The following is a 7542-nucleotide window of genomic DNA, read 5'->3' on the forward strand; positions in this document are numbered from 1 at the left end:
TGCTTAGGATCACAGGAGGAAAATAAGTAGAGCTGGAATTTGAGTTCAGATCTTCTAACACCTCTTTCCACAGTCTGGCAAGATAACTCTGGGTTGGGATAAGAGGTATTGAGAAAGGAGAGGAAGAAAGGAGATGGTAGAAAGATCGGTAAAACTGGAGCCTCAATTTCCCTTTTTGTTTCCCTTCCTCCCTAGCAGTGGTGGGCTCAGTTATAATTCCTGCTCCCTCAGCCTCCAGTGCATGAAATCCCCTCAGGAAGCTGTGTGTAATTCTAACTGAACTCTTCTCCAGATTGGATTTAGAAAGATTCGATGTGTTGAAATTGTCTCTGGTGAAGGCTGTTAGCCCAAGAGGCAGATGGGCTGGCATCTGTGAGGGAGGAGGAAGGAAGGAGATACTGGCTCATCCTGGGGCTGGCTAATCTCAAATCTCTCAACTGAAGTGCTCTGGAATAAAATGACTCTAGAAATCCCAGTGTCATGTTATCCTGGGGCAGGGAAGGAGTCGGAGGATCTGGATTCAAATCCCACCTTTTGGCTCACAATTTGTGTAAGTTTGGGCAAGTCACTGATAAAATCAGAGTTCCAATTCTCATTTTTATGTGGTCTCTGAAGTGCCTCCCAGCTTCAGATCCAAGGTCTTACAGTTGGGAAAATAGATGTGGGACAAAGGAAGGCAATGAAGGAGTTAACAATTCTGAGCCTTAGACCTGAACCTGTTTTGCATTCTTTTCTTTTTTGATTTTTTTTGGAATCTGAGTCTCTGTTTTGCCTGGATTGGCAGGGCAGCAGCTACCCAGAGCTTTGATCTCATTGATGATTGATTTGACCTGTTTATGTCCAATTTGGGCCATTTTGCTATTCTTTAGGTAACCCGGTGGACTCTTGCTTTCTATCACGGGGCTCACTCTATTAATGCAGACGCCTGATCTGCTGTAGCCTGATTGCAGCTCCTGAGCTCAGGGAGTCCACCAACCTTAACCTCCCTGAATTGTGTTGGTTACAGGTGTGCACAACCTGACTTTGTTATTTTCGAAACTTCACTGATTACTGATCCGTTCCTTCCTCTCCTGCCACTGCCGCCATTACTAGGTCAGCTTTGTCCCCTCCCTCTTGTCCATGATCCCCTGTGCCGACATACTCTAAATGGAAGGAGTGAAATTGCAAATTCCAGAACTCTTGTGTTCTCCAAGTCTATTCCAGTGGAGAGGAAGAAAAACTTGGTCCTGGCAACAGGGCAGTGATGGCCATCCAAGGAATGCCCAACTAAATGAAGCTCAGCAACTTCCAAGATGTGAAAAATAGTCGCTGGCTAATGGAATTTAATATTATGTATATGTACGCATTTTATACATATATAATACATACATGTATATGCATATGTCTGCATAGCTCAACATTGAGTTCAAAATATAATCCTCAGAGGGGGAAAAGGAGGGAGTTCTCTCTTCATTCTTCCAAGAAGCTTTTCCAAGAGCAGAAAAATGGCCTTTAAATATTTTAACTTTTTGACCATGTAAACTAGGAAACAGATTTTTTTCAGACAAGACCTGTGACTCTATTGGTTTATAGAGGGAGCTAGTTGACTCATTGGATAAAATGTGAACTTGTCAGAAAGATCTGAGTTCCATTCCTACTTGAGACACTTAGTAACTGTGTGATCCTGGGCAAGTCACCTAATGCCTCAGTGCCTCAGTTTTCTCATCTATAAAATGGGAATAAAAATAACATCTACAAGGTTGTTTGGACCAAGTGAGATAATATTTGCCAACCTTAAAGGCTTGCTATTGTTATTACACTTACTACTATGGTTTCCTAAGAAAGCATTTATTATTGCAAGCAATTGCATCTGCTCCAATCTAACCTGGAACTGGTATTGTACTGTTGGTGGATCTGTCAGCTGGTTCAATCATTCTGAAGAACAATTTGGAACTATGCCTAAGAGGATATAAAGGTGTCCGTACCATTTTAACCAACAATACCATTACTAAGTCTGTACCCTAGACAATTTTTAAAAATGAATAACCATAACATTTTATTACCTTTAAGACTAAACTGATATTGAAAGGGTTTTTATCTAACAAGTTAAGAAAAGCAATAACCAATTTAACTATCAACTAGATTATGCTTCTATTATCCAGGGAAGAGCATGGAGCTTTTTGTTGCTTGTTTTTTTTTTTTTTTTTCCTGTTTTCTGTTTTAAATCTAGAGCCATACAAAACACAAATGTATTCGTGTGGTTGGTCAGTGCATGGGGACTGGGAGAGCTTTCCCTACCTCACCCTCCCCCAGAAGTTTTTGTTTCCTTTGTTTGTGGGTTTGTTTCTCCCTGATCTGAATTTATACGAAAAGAAAGATCCAGGGATAATGGTGGTTTTCTTTTACTGTGCAGTAAGAAAAAATAATCACAACAAATATGACAATAAAGCAAAGGATAGTTCTACATAAGTTACCTGATACCTGTCACTTAAGTATAAGAAAACATTTTTAAGGACCTACACCAACAAAACTAACAGTGTTACAATTTAGATTGACCCAAATGAAAAAATAATACACATATATTTTATATATACACATACATGCACAATGAAATGACACAATAACATGCTTCTTCCCATAGTTTAAATGAACAGAAGTAAAACTAGCTAGATTTGATTTTGGCCCATATGCGTCATTCACATTGGCAAGTAATAAATAAGTGATTCAAGCAAAAGCCAAAAATGTTTCCAATGTACTGACGTAGCCCAGTTCTATCAGTGTGGGAGACAAAGCCAGACAAATTTTAAAAAAAGGAGAAGAGACCCATATGTACAAAAATATTTGTAACAACTCTTATTATGATGGCAAAAAGTTAGAAACTGAGGGGAGGCCTGTCAATTATTGGGGAATATATCAATTTGTGATATATGAATGTGATTTCCAGCTGTCCTGTAAGAAATGATGAAGGGGATGGCTTCAGAAAATACCAAGGAAGATCTATATGAACGGAAACTGACTGAGGTGAACGAAACCAAGAGAATAATATAATAGTAAAGAGCAATATTGTAAATAGGAAAGAGCAAAATTGAAAAAAATTCAAAACAATGAACTCTGAAAAATTTAGTAATTCTGATCATCACAATGACTCAAAACAATTCCAAAAGACTCATGATGAAACATGTTATACATCTACAGATACAGAGCTGATGGACTCAGAATACAAATTGAAGCATATTTTTTTTCCTTTTTTGTTTTCCAATCCCCTGAACATGACTAATGCAGAAATATGTTTTCTTTGATTTCAAATGTGTAAGGGCCATTGTAATCCTTTCCTTCTCAATGGGTCAAGGACGGGGAGCGGGGATGAAGAGAATTTGGAATTGAAAATAAAACTAAATTGAATTTTAAAAAGAAACTCTGGACACCAAGAAATGGATAAAGAAAGATATCACCATGGAGAAACACCAATTCCTAGCACAGTTTAACACATGTAAAACAACTGCCACAGTAAGGAGACAAAACCATCTCAGCTAGCAAATATTTGATCTCCACTAATGCATTCACATGGCAATCATTGGCAATAACAGTTTAGACCACAGAGTAATTTTCAAAATTCTACAGAAAAGATTAGTAGAAAATTTGGGGCAGTATCACTTTCTAGAAAAAAACAAATGAAGTGAAGAATACTTGGTTTAAGACACAATTAAGCCAGCATTTCAAGATGGAAAAGGAAAGAGAACAGCAAATGGATGAAAGATGTAAATCACCCTTCTTTTCACCCTTTTTGACAGTAGAGTCATTACATTTAAATTCTAATCTCTTAGTCCCCAATGTGCTCTGTGATAAAGCAGAAGATGAAGATGGAAAGAACAGTTGGATCAGATCAAGAAGATTAGATCAATAGAATTTTTGCTTGGATGTAGAATAAGCCAAGTTCTGATGTTCCCAGGGGAACATCTATGATTCACAGAGATAACTGTCAGAGAAACTTTCAAGATCCAACTTGGTCAATGCCAAGTCAAAATTTTGGGATAACACAATCTTGAAAGCAGAGGGAGATTGTCAATATATATGTAAACAGCAAGATAGTAATCAGAATTATAAAGATAAGCAATTGAGAAGACATCTACTAATCTTAGATTGCTACTTCATCTCTGTAAAATATATAGAAGAATAATCTATATATGTTTTGGGGGTTTTATTTAATTTTTTAGTAATTTATTTTTAACTTTCATTAAAACTTTCTTGAATTCTGAATTCTTTCTTCTTCCACCTACTGAGAAGCAAGAAATATAGTATCAGTTATATATATGAAATCATGCAAAGACATATTTTCTATTAGTGATGTTACAAAAAAAGCAAGAAAAAGTGGAAAATATATCTGCACTCAGATTCCATTGCTGCTTGCTTCAGAGTTGGATAGCACTTTTCATCATAAGTCATTTAGAATTATTTTGGATTGTTGTATAAATCAGAATAGCTAAGTAATTCACAATAGATTTTTTGTTATAATATAATATAATATATAATATTATAACTGTTTCTGTGTATTTCTGTTTTTGCTTTCTTCATTTTTATTTTTATTTATAAATTTATTAAAAAATCTTCCTAAGTTTTTCTAAAATCATTCTGCTCATCATTTCTTATAGCACAATAATATTCTGTCACAATCATATATCACAACTTGTTTAGCCATTCCCCAAGTGATAAGCATCCTCTCAATCTCCAGTTCTTTGCCATCACAAAAGATATATAGGTCTTTTTTTTTTTCTTTTATCTCTTTGGGATACAGGTCTAATAAAGGTGTGGCTGGATCAAAAGGTATGTAGTTCAATAACTCTTTGGTATAGTTCCAAATTGCTCTCAAGAATAATTGGATCAGTTTACCACTCTACCAACAACAGATTTTTCTTTTTTTTTTTCTGCATCCCTTCCATCATTTGCCATTCTTCTTTTCTGTCATGTTAGCTCATCTGGTAGGTGTGAGGTGGGGTACCTTAGCTTTGTTTTAATTTGCATTTCTCTAATTACTAGTAATTTATAACTTTTTTATAATTTTAATTTCTTTTTATGAAAACTGCCTGATCATATCCTTTGACCATTTATCAGTTGAGGAATGGCTTATATTCTTGTATATTTGACTTAGTTATCTATATTTTTGAGAAACTAGGCCTTTATTAGAGAAACTTGCTGCAAAATTATTTCCCAGTTTCCTGCTTTCCTTCTAATCTTGACATATTGGTTTTGTTTGTATAAAACCTTTTAAATTTGATGTAACCAAAACTATCAGTTCCATTTCCTTTGATTCTGTTATTTGGCCATAAATTTGTCCCTAATCTATCTATCTGGCAGGTAAAAATTTCCATGCTCCCCTTAATTTGCTTATGAAATTCCCCTTAATGTCTAAATCATATATCCATTTTGACCTTATCTTGATATATGATGTGAGATGTTGCTTTATATCTAGATTCTGTTAAACTGCTTTCTAGTTTTCTCAGCAGTTTTTGCCAAATTGTGAGTCCCCAAAGCTTTGACTTTTGAGTTTTGTCAAATACTAGATTACTAATGCTATTTAATACCATGTATTGTGTACCTAATCTATTTCATTGATCCACCACTTTATTTCTTAGCCAGTACCAGATTGTTTTCTGCTTTGTAATACAATTTTAGCCTTGTTACTGATAGAGTACTTTCCTATACTTTTTTTTTCATTGATTCTTGATGAAAATATGAGGGGGCAGCTGGAACTTCACAATTTCTACCAGCTATACAATCAACAGAAAGATGCATAGAATATTATATCCCTAATCCTTTGCTGATTATTAAAAGAAAACCATTTGGCTCAGGAGAGGATCTCCTCCCACAAGATGTTTCTCAGGTACATGTCAAAAAAATATGAAATGCCTTGATGGATGCAACAACAAAGATAATTTGTTAGGTGATTCTCTGATTATCAATATTAGACATGGCACAAAACACAGTAACACGTATTCAAAACTTGGAAGTTAGGTACTAAAGTGGATAGTGGCCTGGACCTGGATCTAGAAAGACTTGACTTTAAATTTGACCTCAGACATTTATTTACAAGTGGTGTGATCCTGGGCAGGTCACCTAATCTCTCCTATTTTAGTTTCCTTATCTAAAAAATGGGAACAATAATAACAACTGACATACTTGGGTGGTTGTGGGGATAAAATGAAATTATATTTATAAAACATTTAGCATAGTGCCTGGCATATAGTAGGCACTTAATAAATGCTTGATAAATTAAAAAAAATTAAGATAATATTCTGCTATCATTACACTATCCAGTTAGTTTTTTTTTTTTTTTTCAATATAAAGTTCAAATGGAAAAGGTCTTCCTTTTAAATGGGGAATATCTCCAAGTGCTCCTGTTTGGTGCTAACTTTGTATTAATTGCATCAAGCTCTTTTGTTATTGTTTTTTTTTTTTCTCCCTAAGGCATTGGGATTAAGTGACTTGCCCAGAGTCATACAGCTGTTAAGTGTCTGAAGTCAGATTTAAACTCAAGTTCCCCTGGCTTCAGGGCTGGTATTCTCCATCTAGCTACCCCTACATCAAGTTCTTAATGAGATAAATGCCCACCCAGCCAAGTTTGGCCCATGATCCTCACAGCAAATAGCAATGCCTATTATTCACTTTTCCTGGATTACTTCTTTATAGTGAACATATACTCTCCTGTATCAGTTTTGAATTATAGATCTAAAATGACATTATGGATAAATCATGTCTTATCCCTGGGGTTGATTGTAAATTTCCTGAGGGCAAGAAATATGTTGTTTTCATTTTTGTATCTTTAAGACTGTGCATTATATGTGCTTGAAGTGAAGAATTTAGAATTGGAAGAGGCTGTTTTAGAATCATTTCTCATCTTATCTAAAGTCACAGCATAAGTCAGAAATAAAGTTAGGACTAGAAAAATTGATTATTAGCCTATTGTCTTCCAATCTTGTCACATTCGTGACCAAATAGTTGAGGTAAGTTGAGTAACCAAGTACCCATGACGGGAGAAATGGTGGAAGGAAAGCAGGTGTGTGATTTAATTGATGGAGGCAGGAGAACAGATGGATAGACCAGCAGTTTGGGGAATGTTGGAAAGGGTCAAGTTTCTAGGCTTGAAAGAATTGATAAATTGGGGTATCTAAATGGTGCAGTGGATAGAGCACCAACCCTGAAATCAGGAGGACTTGAGTTCAAATCTGACCTCAGACACTTAACACTTCCTAGCTGTATGATCTGAGGCAAGTCACTTAATCCCAATTGCCTCAGGAAAAAAAAAAGAATTGATAAGTCATTTCTTACTCTCTGTACTAGTCAGACCCATTTTCTCTCCTCCATAGAGGTGGTTTCTCCCTCTCCCTGCTTGGATTGCAAAGTGATTTTTCTGCTTTGAAAGATCTCTAGGAAGCAAAGGAAGGAGAAGAGAGAAGGATTATAAGAAGAGAATCCTCTTCTTATAATTCCTTTTCCCCCTTTTCTTATTCTTCTGTAAAGGAAATTCTTCCTCAACTCTAATTTAAATCCTTCTGCCTACAATTTAAA

The sequence above is a fragment of the Antechinus flavipes genome, chromosome 4 (assembly GCF_016432865.1).
Source record: "Antechinus flavipes isolate AdamAnt ecotype Samford, QLD, Australia chromosome 4, AdamAnt_v2, whole genome shotgun sequence".
Lineage (NCBI taxonomy): Eukaryota > Metazoa > Chordata > Mammalia > Dasyuromorphia > Dasyuridae > Antechinus > Antechinus flavipes.